This window comes from Asterias rubens, chromosome 15 (genome assembly GCF_902459465.1).
Source record: "Asterias rubens chromosome 15, eAstRub1.3, whole genome shotgun sequence".
NCBI lineage: Eukaryota > Metazoa > Echinodermata > Asteroidea > Forcipulatida > Asteriidae > Asterias > Asterias rubens.
The window spans coordinates 5,112,194-5,130,041 of NC_047076.1; the positions used below are offsets into that span (position 1 = coordinate 5,112,194).

The 17,848-nt window shown below is 39.4% G+C and overlaps 1 protein-coding gene across 4 annotated transcripts in view; it reads right to left on the reverse strand.

The window, feature by feature from the left end:
- Nucleotides 1–13,645, reverse strand: part of LOC117299913 (ankycorbin-like) — a 36,628-nt gene extending 22,983 nt beyond the window's left edge. For 2 of the 4 annotated variants that reach the window (XM_033783510.1, XM_033783506.1), the window contains exons 1-2: nucleotides 13,496–13,645; nucleotides 3,352–3,578 (exon numbers count right to left, since the gene is read on the reverse strand). The gene's annotated coding sequence lies outside the window, so the exon portion shown is untranslated. Of the gene's footprint in view, nucleotides 1–596; nucleotides 832–3,351; nucleotides 3,579–12,007; nucleotides 12,061–13,495 lie in introns of those variants that run through there. The other 2 variants (XM_033783508.1, XM_033783509.1) reach the window with 2 other exon arrangements.
- Nucleotides 13,646–17,848: the final 4,203 nt, after the last annotated feature.

A 17,848-nucleotide genomic window follows, 5' to 3' on the forward strand; every position in this document is an offset into this window, starting at 1 on the left:
ATGCCCTGTCACTGCAAAAGTTAAACTAAAAACCCTTATACTCTGAGTTCCTCCAATTTGTATGCTCATGGTATGCTCAAGTGAAGGATTGAGAAGGATTTGAGTCAGACATTCTAATAATATAATCCAAACAATGTGGTGTTTAAATGGTGTTTGAAGCTTTGCTTGGTGTGAACTGTAAACTTGGTGTTTAGTGACATAGGAGAATAGAAAATTGAAGGATTTGGGCTGCACTCTAGCCAAACTGCCTACATGTAACTAAGAGAGGTTTGCGCTTACTAAATGTGAATATCTGTTTTGAGTAGTGTTGCTTCTGAAAAGAACAGGTGGTTAACGACTCAACGTTTTGATCAATATACTCTGATTGTCTTCAGGAGAAGTGTTACTGCAACCTGTCTTAGTTATACTTCCACCATGCCAAGTTTCAAATCTTACTTGCTTCCATGCAGTCTGTGAAGGGCAAACCCTGAAAAGCAATTCGGCTTTTATTTAGAACATTGTTTTAACATACACCTTATTAAAAAAAACTATTAAAAAAATCAAGAGCTGTTTTGCAGCGCTGCGCTACGAAACGGCTAATAAAAACAAATTCTTACCTAGTAAACACCACTTCACTTGTAGACAATGTACGTGAATACCTGATGACCACCACAAGTAATAATTGAAGTTTGCGAAAAGAAATGTTTAGGCCTACTTCCAAACTGTTGAAGTGGAAGGTTAGAGTCTAAATCTACGCCTCTTGGTTATGTTGGCAGGGGTGCAATGTTGGTTCCCAAACTTTTATGGCGGGGTGGTGTGATCTGAGCAAAGCATCCTCCGTGTATTTCCGATCTTTAAAGCAGCGTCCATTCAAAGCGGATGTACAGGACATTATCGGCCACTTGCGCCGACAGATTGTATTTCCAGTAAAACATTAAACAAAGTCAGACATTAGTCAACCCTCCAGGTTACTAACATCTCAACGCCCCAAAAATATCTTAAAGCAACGCCAAAATCTGAGTTTATTCACTCTCGTGAGTGTCAATATTGAAGACTGGAAAAAAAAGCGTTGGATTTCAAATAGAAAACCCCCACTACAAAATGTCAGATTATAGAAGCAATACATTTTTTGAGTGCCCTCAGTCAGTTGCAAAAGAAGGGACAACCCTAACCTTATCTGTTAATGGAACGGTCCAGTGATAAAAGGGGAATCCCCATTTCAGTCCCCTTATGGTCTAATGAATTATTCATGAAGTACTTATATTTAGCAGTGTGTGTTAGGCTATGGAGGTTTATGGGGGGGGGGACTCTGTTTGAATACTATAGCAAGGTTTCCTAGGTGTGCCCTTACAATCTAATGAGATAAGCCTGTTTACAGAATCAGCAGAGTATCTCACTAAAATGAACATTACATGATACTAGGTTTTTGCAACAAAACAGATGCTGACAGTGTAAGAACTATATTTAATCATGAACATGTTTGCCTTAGAATCCCATAAAAACAGGGCAGGCTCAGTCACAAACCGGATCTGGGCCAAATTTCAAAGAGCTGTTTTTAAAAACACAAAAGGTAGCTTTCAGCACGAACAAAGTTATGCTTTCAAGAATAGGGTTGCCAGCCAAGCAACCATGTCATCTGTAACAGTTTCGAATGGTATCCTGCTCATTTCTGCTAAGCAGTTTAAACATAGTTTACAAATAATGAGCCCTGGCCTTCCACACATACGGGGAGTGCCTAAGGCTTGCCATTTAGGAGTCAACAGGCAGGCCTGATACTTCACGAAGGCAACGAGAACCACTGCCTCCATGCCCCTCTTGTCTGTCATTGCCTTGGTGCCCTTGAAATGCTCCAGTAGAAATTTACAATTTCCTTATCTATGGTGTCCTTTACCAAGGAGAATGCCTTGATGCCCTTGCCCTTTCAAAAACAAAGCATACATGCCTGAACAGGTAAGCGTGTACCGTCGATAGAGAGGTTTCGCATGCGTGCGGATACAGATACAGATACGGATATGATAACCGTTTCCATTCACGTCAGCCGCGTGTTGGATTTTGTTTCGCAAAATGTAGGTATGTGTCACTTGAGGGAGCTCGCATTCATCATGAGTGTTTTTCCGACATGCATGACCGATAGAGACCATGTGTTTTATACACTGCATTTTCTCATCGTTTTGCTTGCAAATGACTATAACAAATTTCTATCAATATCAACGATACCAGTGAAGGCAACTCCGTGGGAAATGTTTTTCATCTAGGACAAAAAGACAACTAAAAGTCTGCAAAACAGTATCCATTTTTCTACGACGCGTATGAGCTCCTATAATCCATTGCTAACGTGTGTGCAAAATACACAAAGTGTCGACATATCGGTATCTGTATGTGTATCCCTAGACTAGAAACCCATGTTGCCTAAAGTTCCAACTAATACTGTATAGCAGGGACATTAACATTAACAATTGGGTCAATAAAATGTTTGAACAAGCACACAGACTGATCTGATTTCTCTTATGGGTAAGTAAACTTTGATACCGAGCAGAATTGAAAGATATTTATCAGAAAAGTCAACATTTGAACACCTTGTTTTCCTTTTCTATAAAGATATTGAATTGAAGACCAATGGACTTGTCCAGTCCAGAGTTAGCTGGCATGATTCTAAAATCGCTGGACTATGGCCCTGTTCTCTGGTGTTAATTTTAGTATGAATTACAAGAAAAATTACTCAAAATATCTCACTTCAACTTTTAAACATTTTTGTTTGTTTTTCTATAAATGCAAAAAATAGTTGATGGCCTGACGTTTCGAACCTAGCAGAGTCTTTCTCGAAGGCTAAATGACAACACAACAAACATGAACAGGTAACTAAGTGAAACATAAGTGCAATTTCAAGGCATGTTTGTGTGCATCATTGTATTCTACTTTAACAACATCTTTCCACCCGATATGCATTTTATAACAAACGGTTACAAACGCTTTTCAAAGACCAACTCGACAGATTCATGGCAACGTGTTCCGTTAAATACAACCATGGAGGTAGAAATCCCTATTTCAACCTCCATATTACAAGTTTACAACTACCTTCACTACCTACATGGAGAAATGTTAGTGGAGTACCATTCTAACACAGCTTTGCATTGGTTCAATGTCGGCCATTCCCTGCAGTGGAATCGACAGTGGTCAACTGACCTTCACACATACAATGCCTTTGATTTTTGTTTACAGAGCTCGGGAAAAAGTACAGAGTATACAGTGCTAACACACATCGGTCTATCTGTAAAACCAAAATTAATAATCTATATCCCTGATGCAAATTTCCATCTATTAAATACAATGCAGAATTGCCAAAAGAAAAATCGTAAAAGTATAAAGCCTTACCTCACAGTTGGTTGCCTTACTCCATGCAATGCCAAATATGTCCACACGCTTGACCATCTCATCATACAATACTGGTTATAAATCGCAGCCAGAAACACCCACCTTGAAGTAGTAGTAGTATTATACTGAATACAGATGATTCACACAACTTATTTACATTGCAGGCAAGACTTGCATAGTCAGGGTTGTGTATTAATCATGCCTGCTACAGTTGATCTGGAAAGCCACTACATGAAAATGACAGTAAGAAAAGTTTTAAATATTAAGTACGATTTGAAATTTTTCATGTTGGAATTTCTTTTAGTAAGGTTTAGCGGTACACCATGTAATGATAATCTCTAAATGAGTTTGGGTGGTTCTGAAAAGAACCGTAGGTTTCAGCTAAAAGTTTTAAAGTATTTTTGCCAACAGAAAGTGCATTGATCTGGAACGTATAGACCATACATGGACCAATTCATTAAGCCTATCATAAGTGTAACCACAACAAAATTGCTAAGCACAGAATAGTGTAGCTTTGAAACACGTTACCAACAAAAATGACATGGTTTGCATTGTTGTGGATAGTGCCCCACTAATTGCTTAACCACGGAAATTTGTCAAGCAGTACTTTCTGCTAAACAGCTTTATGAAATTAGGCCATTGCGTATAACAAGGAATTTTTATTTTTGGAAAAGCGAATATGAATTTGGGAGGAAAGGGGCGTATATGAAAGAAAACTTACATTGGAGCACTACCTGTCACGCAGCTATGTAGAATAGAATTGGATTGAAAGCCTAGTTCAAGCCATTCGGTCAATTGTTGTGCTTATTATTTGTTTTGTCCACTATTGTCATTTATTGTTGGCATACTTTCGTTTTTCGGCAAGGGCAGGGGGGGGGCTGTCTCTTTTACTGGCCTGTTGCAGACTTATTTATAACACAAACCAGCTGCATCAATTTATTTTTGTACCAACTTTCAATATTGATCACACAATGATTCTAACAACAATGTGTACAGAACACCTTCACTGTTTGTTGGCCTGTAAAATTTGACCTGCATTTGTACACTGTATGGCCTGCAGTAGGGAGTCTCAATTCATTCGTAGAACAAGATTTTTAAGTAATAAACACAAATCTGAATGGCTTGGGCTAGCAATATCTGACCTTGAGAATATTGCTGAGTAACGACAACAAGATTTGTCATTTTGAATTTGATCACACTTTACCGAATAAACTAAACTGTTCCCATTCTTTGGTTTTCAAAAGAGTACACAATCTATATGACTCCTCTATGATCCAACTAACATGTGCAAATATCAACTTCAATGGCCCATAAAAAAAATCCCAACAACTTTTGTCTGGGATATAAACAAGGGTAATTTTTTTGGTAGTTAAATCATGGTTAAATCTTGGTCTCAGCTGTGAAACCTGGTTTGTTTGTTCGTCAGACCTGTCTCACATGCTTTAATTTTGTCTTGCCAATGTTTAAAGCTATTTGGGGTTTGAACAAATTGTTGACTATTGGTCTAACATATTTTTTGGATTTGACAAATTGATGACCAAAACAACAACTAGAAATCATTGTCTCTTGTAATTACTCAAAATAATTGATAGCATAAAAATTTACTTCGTAACAAGCAATAGAGACCTGTTGATAGTATAACACATTGTGAGAAATGGTTCCCTCTGAAGTAACGTAGTTTTTGAGAAAGAGGTACTTCCCACTCAAACTTTTAAAGACTTCAGGCGCGAAGCCTTTTATTAGGCATCTGATTTGTCACAAATTTGTCCAACAAAGGTGTTTTTTCTTTCACTATTCTCTTGCAACTTCGATGACCAATTGAGACAACATTTTTCACAATGTGTTATATTATGCATATGTTGGGATACACCAAATGAACGTACTGAAAGTTACCAAGGGCGTCCAAAAAGGGCAAAACATCTCTCAAGGCAAAAATGGAAGTACACTTCTGATGAACTCTCGTTCGGGTAATTAGTGATAAATGCTGTATTCATCAGTATCCTTGGTAAGTGGGCGTAGTCACCCATTCTCATTGTGATCACTAAATGAGTGGGTGCTTAACAGACAAATAAGGGGTACAGGGTACAGGGGGGGGGGAAGCAGGTCAAACAAAAGGTTTAAGCGCTAAAGGTTTTCAAAACAGTTGAATCACTTCATGCCTTCCTGTATGACTTGCTTTTAAAAGGAAAGGAACAGTTAATGGGAACATGAAATTCATTCAAAAACCACCAAACTGCAAACAGGTGTGTCTACCTACTAGAGGGAAATAAATCCCTAACAAACATTATTAGTTTCGTAAAGATTGTCTTAAGGCTAGGCCCCCCCCCCCCACCACCACCAAAGAAAAAGAAGAAGAAGAAGAAATAGAAAGTGCCACAGATGGACATATAGGTGTCAGTAGGACCATGGAGGAATAGTACCAATCTAATTCAACTGTTTTTTATTTTAAATAGGAAAGAAAGTCACTTGTAAAGTTGTACAGCTATTTTTAAGAAAGTTTTAAACTGAGCACAATTTCGTTTTACTCAATTCCTATTTGGAATTAGAAGAAAAAAAGGGAAAAACTAATTTGTTGCTATAATCATTTTGCTTACTAGTTTATTTATATTTATATCAACTACCATGGTGTGTGTAGAAAATGAAGCTGCAAAACATTTGGAATTAGAAGAAAAAAAGGGAAAAACTAATTTGTTGCTACAATCATTTTGCTTACTAGTTTATTTATATTTATATCATCTTCATCTACCATGGTGTGTGTAGGAAATGAAGCTTCAAATAATGAGAGTCAACCCTGCTTAGACCAAATAAAAATTAAACATGTTTAGCGTCCTCGCCCGCTTTATTTGTAGTGGTTTTTTTTATAAATGATTTTTTTTTCCAGGAAAAAAAGGATATACCACTTTTAAAAAAAATCATTTCAGCCGTTTGTTTTAAAAAATGTGGTGGCCATTAAAAAAAAACTCCTTCCTTTTTTCAAAAATGAAGAACGCTCAAACGTTTTTTTTTTATTGGCCTAAACAGGTTGTCAGCATCCACTGAGCGGAGGAAGCATGGTAACAGTTAACTCCCACATTGCAGACAGTCTTCCAAACAAAGTTGAATCATCATAATTCCTTCCTGACTGATTTACTTCAAGTGGCACTTGATTACCATAAAATGACCCCAACAATCCAGACAGGTCACCCATTCTTGTACACTGTATTGTATTTTAATGTCCACGGTGGCACACCATTGTCATGTCATTTGATGACCATGTCATTTCATGGCACTTGATGACCATAAAATGACCCCAACAATCCAGACAGGTCACCCATTCTTGTACACTGTATTGTATTTTAATGTCCACGGTGGCACACCATTGTCATGTCATTTGATGACCATGTCATTTCATGGCACTTGATGACCATAAAATGACCCCAACAATCCAGACAGGTCACCCATTCTTGTACACTGTATTGTATTTTAATGTCCACGGTGGCACACCATTGTCATGTCATTTGATGACCATGTCATTTCATGGCACTTGATGACCATAAAATGACCCCAACAATCCAGACAGGTCACCCATTCTTGTACACTGTATTGTATTTTAATGTCCACGGTGGCACACCATTGTCATGTCATAATAAATATGACCACCTTATTATTTAGTGGAACTGTCTAGTGTATTGATGGCTGAATCATCTGGTGTGTGGGTTTGATGCCCACACATGTCCTTCGTGAGATACTTTAAAGACAATGGACACTATTGGTAATTGTTCAAATCCAGTCTTCTCATTTGCTACATATCTCAACATATGCATTAAATAACAAACCTGTGAAAATTTAAACTCGATTTGGTCATCGGAGTTGCGAGATAGCTATGAAAGAAAAAACACCCTTGTCACACGAAGATGTGTGCTTTCAGATGCTTGATTTCGAGACCTTAAATTCTAAACTTGAGGTCTTGAAATAAAATTTGAGGAAAATTACTTCTTTCTCGAAAACTACGTCCCTTCAGAGGGAGCCGTTTCTCACAATGTTTTTTACTATCAACCTCTCCCCTTTACTCGTTACCAAGAGAGGTTTTATGCTAATAATTATTTTTAGTAATTACCAATAGTGTCCACTGCCTTTAAGCCATAATTGTTTCTCTTTACCCAGGTTTATAAATGGGATGAATGAATCTGCATTTACAGGATAAATGGGTAAGAAGAAATGGTCAACTTTAGATGTGGTACGATTAAAACCCCAAGTAGGAACTCAGCCCAATCCAGATAAAATGTTCCAGTCTGAGGTGGGATTCTAACTAAGCTTGGGCGATATCGAATATCACGATACTAATTTGGAAAGGATTTCGATATCGGATCGATTTGGTTTTAATCAAAATATCGGTATATCGCGATATCAATTAAGTATCGCAATATCGCGATGTATTTCCTAGCTGATGAGACATCTTGCACCCCATAGGTTTGGAGTAAAATTAGAAGAATAGGTCGTTAGAACACCTCTCTTATGCTATGACTGTCTCTTCTACAACTTTCACTGGGAGTTTGAAGACTGACGATGTCAAATTTAATTAATCACGATTATATCGAATATCGCGATATATTGTCTGCGATATATCGTGAATAAAATAAATCGATATCGCCCAAGCTTAATTCTAACCAGTGTCAAACATGAGAGATTAGGGCCTATAAGACAGTACTAAGAAACCACTGACACTGAGCAAACCTATCCCTGATAGATCTTCTGCTATTGACCCCCTTGCAGGCGCGTCACACGTGGCGACTGATGCCACGCTAACCATGCATGGTGGTCAATAGGTTTACATGTAAACGCTGCGTCGCCTAATATGCGCGCTTCTCTGAATTAAAAAACACACGTTGGCATTGACCACCAAAATGGAACATCCAAGATTATTCTGATGATGACGTCAGGTGAATTGGGCTATAGGGCCTACATTAAGAGGCATCAGGCATCAATGATAACTTTGCACTCAGAAGGGAATTGAAGCCTTTTATAGTTCCTATCGTTGCTTTGTGAAATGGTACACTGGCAAACGTTCTGGCAAAAGCAGACAAGATCACCGGCCTCAAGCTCTGGTCTTTCTGTAAGCAGAGTGTGGGTTCGAGTCCCAGTCGTGATACTTGGTTTTGTGTGTATGCATGTAAAAGAACCTGGTAAATGCTTACCGGTATTTATTTTTTAATAGATCTGCTGTATTTTCATTCCAGTACAATACAGGTACATGTACTGCTGTACATGATGAGAACAAAAATGCACCAATTATCACATACCTACAACCCACCGAGGGCCCACTACAGTCCTGAGGGTCTTTTTAATCCTGCCAAAGTGCACCCCAACTGTGGTTACTATACATGCACGACAGTTTTTGCACTTCCCCTTTCTCTCTATTCTGGTCACAAAGATTGCCCAATTAACTTAAGACGGATCCTTAGGGTCCATGTCTCAGAAAAAAGGAACTGAATACTTTGACAGCGATATTGTGTTAGATCCTTCCTTGATGATTCAGTGTACTTTTTGGAGGTCAAGTACTGTGACCTTCTCAGTTGGACCACAGTTAAGTAATGTAATATTGAAGTCTTATATAGCGCATGTAACTACCAACAAGGTACTCAATGCGCTGAGTACATTGTATATATACAAACTTTCAGAAAGATAGGTTATTGAAGTGATGAATTCTGACACCCATTTATGTAGCACCTTATAAGGATTTACAAGGTGACTATGGGGCATTCAGCAGCCACAGCCAAGAACACTGGGGCGAACCCCTTCTCTTTTTGATTAGTGTACTGGGTTCTTTTACATGCGTTACACAACACATGGGACGGCTTTACGTCCCATCCGCAGGACGAAGCAATGGTTAAGTGTCTTGCTTAAGGACACAAGTGTCACAGCTGGGGATTCCAACCACCAGAGTTTGAATTCGGTGCTCTTAACCGCTCGGCCACAACACTTTTATTTTAAAATATTTGTTGAGCAAAGGAATGGTCCTCTTTGCTCTACACGACCCTTGCATGGGAAAAAAAGCTATAGCCTATACCTAAACTAATCTCATTTTGAGAAAAGGAAACTTGTACAGACATTAGCTGTTTTGACATACAAACTGGGTGAATCTGTTATCCATCCACATTTCGTAAAGTTCTAAAGACTCACCTTTTTACATGTTAATTGCTTTCATGGTGCACTACATACTATGATCATAGAGAAAGGACAACTTTTCTCTATGCTATGATCTTGATGGAATAGCGCCTTCAAATGCTATGACTGTTTAAAACATGAATGTGTAAAGGTGTAAATTCCCCGTGTGGGTGGGGAGGGAGGGATGGGTCCAATGCCCTTGATATTTGATCTTCCTCTCTAACTAATCAAAGAGCAAACATTAATCATTCCAGAGAGTATACTGAATCAACAGCTTTACCTAATGCACTGTAATCACTTCCATTGCAGGGAAATCTTATAAAACAAACAGCTTTGTCAATGACTCTGAGACCATACCTTGAATGTTGCCTCACCATGTTTGCATGCAACGGGAAACGGATTACATATCTTATTTTATTTTAAATTACACTTTAAAATCTGTGCCACTAAAACTTCTTGGGATCAATTACAATGCCCAGTTATAAGCCTGAGGGCTAACTTTACAAAAAGCTTAGCTTAAAGCCATTGGACCCTTTCGGTTCAGAACAACAAAAAAAAGTTCACAGATTTACAAATAACTTACAGGGTTTACAGAAGGTAGTGGTGAAAGACTTCTCTTGAAATGTTATTCCATGAAATGCTTTACTTTTTGAGAAAACAGTAAAACAATATCAATTCTCGATAGCGAGAATTACAGATTTATTTTAAACACATGTCATGACACGGCCAAACGCGTGGATACAAGGGTGGGTTTTCCCGTTATTTTCTCCCGACTCCGATGACCGATTGATCCTAAATTTTCACAGGTTTGTTATTTGATATAGAAGTTGTGATACACGAAGTGTGGGCCTTGGACAATACTGTTTACCGAAAGGGTCCAATGGCTTTAACGCCTGGTGAACATGTATGCCTGATAGGGAACTTTTTAATTTTTTTTGATGGGCATACCATGGAAGAATAAGAACACGTTCTGATTCCTCCATGGGCATACTCAGTACACCCCAAACTGCTTTCCTACTGCAGTCAGTTTTATTCAAAACCCCCCTGACTACAAAATGACTATAGTAAAACTGTCTAACTTCATTGAGAAATCAGGGAAAATTGTATCCGTTTGATGACTACACTGTATTGCATGAATAGAAGAAAAAGTATTTTGAATAAGGGAATAAATATGTGCTTGGCCGCTTAATACCGGGTACAGTCCAGATGCGATATCCGGCTCGGGTAATTTTCAGCATCCGGACTGCAACCGGTTTTAAACAGTGTTCAATACCGGCCAAGCACATTTTTATTCCCATTCATAAATACCTTTTTCGGTCAAAAATCATGAAAAGTTTTGGTCCAAAAGTATTTTAAAAACGCAAAATTTATAATTGTTCAATGATTTATTTCAACAAAACACCCCTCCAGCTTTGAAATGGTAAGGCCCTCTAGTAAACAACTCCTTATAAAGAGATTGATGTGCAGGTCGTGCGTATCGCGTGATGCGACACAACTGTTCCAGCCGTTGCTCTCGACCAATCTAGAAATAATAAACTGTCTTATAAGCACAGGTAAAAGCTCGTGTGTCATGCCCATGTTTAAACACTTTTTACTGGTGTTACATCATCCGTTTAAACACCCCCCACGTGATGCCCTCTCGACCAATCAGAATGGATAAACTGTCTTCTAAGGTATTGATGTTGCGATGATTGCACATGTAACTCTTTAAGGTTGACCTTTAGCCTAGTAATGTTTGGACTTTAACAAGACAATACAACACGTAAGCCTATGAAACTATACAAACACAAACCAACAATGGAAAACCACTGGAAATATGGGTTTGTGCAAATGTTTTTAACCACTTCTGTGTCTCTTCACGGAATAGTATTTTTTTTGGACAATTTGTTGGTAGGCATAGCTAAGCCCAATCTTTATTGGGCTGTTACGGATCTCTTTTATCACATCATCATCAGTCTTATCATAGGCAACTATGATAGGACTGATCCAACAAGGTTACTCGGATATCAGGGCCAAATTTTATAGAGCTGCTAAGCACAAAAAAGTTTCCTTGATAAAAACCGCCAAATTTCCATTTGTTGTGATTGCTTGTTCCTGGTATTCAGCTGTTGTTTGCTAAATCCTAAAAATCGTGGGAATTCGGTTGGTAATCCTGTTTTTATCAAGGAAGAAATTTCATGCCAAGCAAAATCTTTGTGCTTAGCAGCTCTATGAAATTGGGCCCAGATGTGGCTGAGCGATATTTATAATATATAAGTGCCGAGTCAAAGGGCAAGGTCCTTTACCACACAGCCATGACCCTTATCAATTAAAGGCTCTTTAATAAAATTCCCTTTCATAAAAGATGCCCTTTTTCGTTGGAAAGCTTAATGTTGGAAAATCTTTAACAAATTGTAATTCCTGTCATTGGGACTAGCCTCGGACTAGCCTCGCTGTGTCATGCTCCACGCAATGGTTTCAATGTCTTACTAAAGTTGCGACTCTGAACTAGGAAATGATCCAGTGTGTTTACCTGTTAACTTGTATTGGCAACCCCTTGTACTACACACACGGGTCATACTACTTGCCGTCAACTTGCCGTCTACTCACTTGTGCCGTCAACTCGCGGTAACTCCTCCAATATACATTTAAAATCCACAAAAGAAGCATAGAACTGTAAAGTATTAGCAAAAAGAGAATTCGCGTAAGTTTTAGGTTACATTTTGGAGAAAAAAATTGAGTTTTTTTTTCTTGTGAAAAAATAATCTCAAAGCAGCAAAACCGTCGACCGCCATCTTGCTTTTTCACATGGATTAGTCTTGGCCCAAGATGTCAATGATTGTTTTTTGTTTTTATCAACACACAGTCGTTTTTGTAAATGAAATTTTACGAAAAACCATGAGATTATGTACCGGTAGTTTAGTTTAGCACAGACTTAACGCTTCCATGTCCCACTTACAGACCTACCAAGTCTCACCCATTAGGCGTGAGACTCGCGCATTTGGGCTCTATCTCACGCTCACACGACGCACAGCAACCATTTTCTCACGCATTGGGGCCAGACCGGGAATTTTTTTTAAAATAACGACAATGCATTGCCAAATCGTGTGTGTACAAAAAAAGCAATCAACAAAGTTTGCACAATCTTCAGATTGCACGCAGTTTGTCAGAATCATCAACTTGACCTGCCGCACAAACAGAGCGCAAATTTGCAGATTGCGCACACTTTTGCTCTCCAAGCAGGTTCAGCTCAAATTTGGCAGAGCGCAAAACGGTTATTGCGCACAAGTTTGTCCCGATTCGTTTCGCAAATTCATTCAATGCGCTCCACTAGACACAACAGGCAGAAGCAGTGAGCGGAGGATTTTGGACATCATTTTTAGTAGATTTATTTATAGTTTTGGGGGAAATAATCTGATACAATCATACTTTCATGTTAACCAGCAGTATCTCCTGTGTACCTCATGTGAATTTTAATTATTCTGAAGAGGTTTTTGATGCATTTTGGAACACTTTTTTGTCCACAATTAAATTTCTGCATTTTTTTTGGAGGGGGGGGGGGAAAGAAGAAAAAAAGTTGGCGACGATTTCGAAAAGGCCTTCTTAAAATCACAAAAAAAAAATTCCCGGGGGGTTGCAGGGGGGGGGGGGGTTGAGCTTTGAAAAATCTCACGCATAGCTGGCCTCTGGACTTGGCATCTCTGCATAATTTACAAAAAAAATTATGTAAATTTAACGAGTTGACGGCACGAAAATGAGTTGACGGCGAGTTGACGGTATAAGTCGGCGGGTTGATGGCAAGTAGTAGGACCTACACACACAGCTCCCCCCCCCCCCCCCCCCGCACAGGAAAACGACTGAGTCGGCTTTTAATGTTTGTCTCTGTTTCCCTAGCCCACCTTGTTGAGCTGTTAATTAATGGCTCCGCTTTTAACATCGGTCTCATCACTGTCGCCATAGTTATAACATGGAGGTAGAATTAGAACTTCTACAAAACAAAATCTAACAAATTCATGCTTACCAACTACTAGTCCACTGGAAACCAAGAATAGTGCTTGCAATACTCATGTCCTTCACATTCCAAAAAAGGAGAGCAAAGTGAACTCTAAATTGTATTATTTAACATTATTTTCACGATTGCTCGCCAAAACAAATTAAATCGATCGAGTTATGCTCGCAGTTTAGTCGACCTTCGAAGCTCTAGATAGATGCCGTTCGACATGTTGTGTATTTTACCTCATACAGACGTCTGGGTTGTGTGCATCGCGTGTGTCTGTTGGTCGTTCAGGTAAAAACGGGGAATCCCCAATAAATCCCGTTTAACGGATCCGGTTAAACCATGGTTAAACCAAGCATTGAGTCTTCGCAGAAATTCTCACCGCATAACTGTGCATGGTTTCCCCCTTGCTCTTCCTTCTTACTTTTTGCCCCAACTATAACAAAGTAAAAAGCAAGGACACTCAATGTTTAATTTGACCAGGGTGCTTCTCTTTTTAGATTAATGACTATCAGCAGAATGCACCGTTTTAAATCGTTAATAAATAATAATAATAATAGTGTTCATGCGTTTTGCACGTACGTAAAACGTTCGTTAAGCTCCTGGCCAATAAAAAGGTCTGCTTTGAAGACTCCATCCCAAGCCCCTCCCTCTACGACTGTCCACATCCTTATAAATCCCACAACGAGCCCCGGTTTTTCATTGTTCGTTTCTTTCACCAGCTTGGTTCGTAAGGAATGCCGTCGAGAATACAATGCTAACACTTATACTCTTATACTAAAGGAGTATTCCAATCCCAAACCCACATCCCCAGTCGTTACGACTCTAATTCAGCCACCAGCAGTGGTGCAAAGTCTTCTAAAACACCGTTGGAGAACCCGTTGAATGGCTGCATTATACATGTATATATAAAGTATACTTGTTTAACACGTTTCTGGTTTATTTTCAAGACAATCCATTATCTTGATCATCTATAGAAGACACATCTCTAATTGTTCTGATATAGTGTTATTGTAAACAATGGGAAGGTTATGCGATAATAGTAGTTGTTTTTTTGGGGGGAGGGGTCGGTTAATTAGGAGTCCGATCCCAAAACACGATATTGTGATCCATATTGCTTGTAGGTCTTCCTCCATGCGGTGTCCAGAGTGTTGTTGGTGAAAACCAGTAACAGTTCCCTTACAGACAACATTATCATTGCAAACTAGTGTCTCCCAATCCTTTAGTTACATCTTTTATGTTACATTTTAATAGACAAGGTATCGTTTGAAAAGACACCTAAATCCTTTAGGTACATCTTTTAAATCTCATGTACAGACAAGGTATCGATTGAAAAGACACCTAAATCCTTTAGGTACATCTTTTATATCTCATATGTACAGAAAAGGTATCGTTTGAAAAGACACCTAAATCCTTTAGGTACATCTTTTATATTACATTTGACAGACAAGGTATCGTTTGAAAAGACACCTAAATCCTTTAGGTGCATCTTTTATATTACATTTGACAGACAAGGTATCGATTGAAAAGACACCTAAATCCTTTAGGTACATCTTTTATATTACATTTGACAGACAAGGTATCGATTGAAAAGACACCTAAATCCTTTAGGTACATCTTTTATATCTCATATGTACAGGAAAGGTATCGATTGACAGTGACTGTTGAAATGATCGTAAAGTCCGAGTAGGGGAATAATGATGAACAAGTTCAGATAAATAAGCAGGAGATTGACATGTTTGAGCCTTGAAAGTTAACAGAAGAATTTTGTAAACTGTTCGAAACTTAACTTAAACTTAGAGATGTGGTCAGACTTTTCACGCACCTGAGAATTCTCACTGAGTTTTGTATGGCATAGGCCATTGCCATTTACTCCAAAATAGATCATGTATCCTATTAATAAAAAGAGACCTCGTTGTTTTTATAGCTAGCTATTAAAGGCAGTGGACACTATTGGTAAATACTCAAAATAATTATCATCATGAAACCTTTCTTGATTACGAGTAATGGGGAGAGGTTGATAGTATAAAACATTGTGAGAAACAGCTCCCCTCGAGATATCAGTAATTTTCCGCGAATTTGATTTCGGGACCTCAAGTTTAGAACTCGAAATCAAGATTCAGAAAGCACACAAATTCGTGTGACGGAGGGTGTTTTTTCTTTCATTATTATCTCGCAACTTCGACGACCGATTGAGCTCAAATTTTCACAGGTTTGTTATTTTATGCATATGTTAAGATACACCAACTGTGAAGACTAGTCTTTGACAATTACAAATAGTGTCCACTGTCTTTAAACGAGGAAATTGATGCATTTTAGTAATAGAGATATTTTATCTAATAACCATGGAAGAAAACAATTCATCCGTAAGGGTTGTCGTCCTGGGTCCCGACCCGTTCATTGCTCTCTGCTTACTGCCGAATTATGTGCTAATATACGGTCACAATTTTTTATATAAAAGATGCAGCCATAAGGGCCTAATTTCACGTTGTGAAAGTAATATTACGGGAGTTAATGTGTCATATCCGTATGAGCCCAGGGTTTACGAAAGTTTGAACAAACTTTTGTTTGTTCTGAAAATCACGTGCTGTCGTTTGCAACAAACCATTCGTTTTACGCAATAATAATTATTGCCAAATATTGTGGCAGGTGTTAATTGCAGTGGACAGTGGACACTATTGGTAATTACTCATAATAATTGTTAGCATACAACCTTACTTGATATCGAGTAATGGAGAGCTATTGATAGAATAAAACATTGTGAGAAACGGCCCCCTCTGAAAAGTAACGTATGGTTTTCGAGAAAGAAGTAATTTTCTACTAAAATACTTATTTGAGTTTAATAGATGTTAAATTTGCATCGGGGATATAAAAGAATATTAATTTTGGTTTTTACCCACTTTCCTGAACCCACGACCAAGGGTCGTGGGTTCGAATCCCACCCGAGTAACATGCCTGTGATATTTTTTTCACAGGACTCGGGAAAGTACTGAGTATACAGTGCTAACACACATCGGTGTATGGGTAAAAACCAAAATTAATATTATTTGAGTTTGATTTCGAGACCTCAGAATTCGATTTTGAGGTCTCTTCGTGTGACAAGGGTATTTTTTTTTTACCCATTATTATCTCGCAACTTTGACGAGCAACAAATATTGAGTTCAAATTTTGACTGGTTTGTTATTTTGTGCATTATGTTGAGCTACACCAAGTGAGAAGCCTAGTCTTTGACAATTACCAAAGGTGTTCAGTGTCTATGACATTTTCAGCACAATGTGTTGACCGATTGCCCTGGTTTTAAGGGCTCGTTTACCGCGTATCGACACCCTTGCAGCCTCCTGTCTACAATTTTTGGAGTAATTAATTCCTTTGTGTATGAATCTCATTTGTTTATATTCGTTACTCAACAGAACGGAAAGGGATCAGATTATGAACCCACAAACCAATCTGTGGTAGGCAAATTGGGTCCAGGAGCACAACATCATGTGTTTGTTGCATGAGGGAAAGTTAAAACTTGTTGTTTCGAATCCTGTTTAGCTACCCGTCTAGACCCAATAATGCGCCCTCCACCCGTATACCCCCCCCCCCCAATTTGAAATCCAGACTACTTTGGGGTTATAAATTCAGAATAAGCTCTGATGTAGTATTGTCGATTTTATGTACACCCGCAAGAATTTTCATTCCGGGTCAGATTTTATGCGACCACAAAACCCATTATACTGAGTTTGTTTATCGCTCATTGCAGGAGAATAGAAAACCATTATGTGTCACTGTTCAATTTTATCAGCGGTTGTATTGGTCACCCCCCCCCCCACCCCCCCCCCCCCCACCCCCACCACCACCGCCACCACCACCACCACCACCACCACCACCACCCCCACCACCCCCACCACCACCCCCACCACCACCCCCACCACCACCCCCACCACCACCCCCACCACCACCCCCACCACCACCACCACCACCCCCACCACCCCCCCACCACCCCCACCACCCCCCCCCCACCACCCCCACCACCCCCACCACCCCCCCCCCACCACCACCACCCCCACCACCCCCACCACCACCACCCCCACCACCCCCACCACCACCACCCCCACCACCACCACCACCACCACCCCCACCACCACCACCACCACCGCCTTGTCCTTTTGCAAACCCAGGCTAGGGCGGTGTCTCAGAGATAGTGGGAAATTAAAACGGACTGGAAGAGGATGGTTCAAAAGAGGGCGCTAACAGAGAAGAAGTTTGTACACAGTTAGTCATAATAATTTATGCATGGGGGACAGCATCTACGGGGACAGAATCGCCTGCCACACCGGTTTCGGCTTCGCGGTGCCGTCAATTTGTGGAGCCGAGTAGACTCACGGTGCTCCA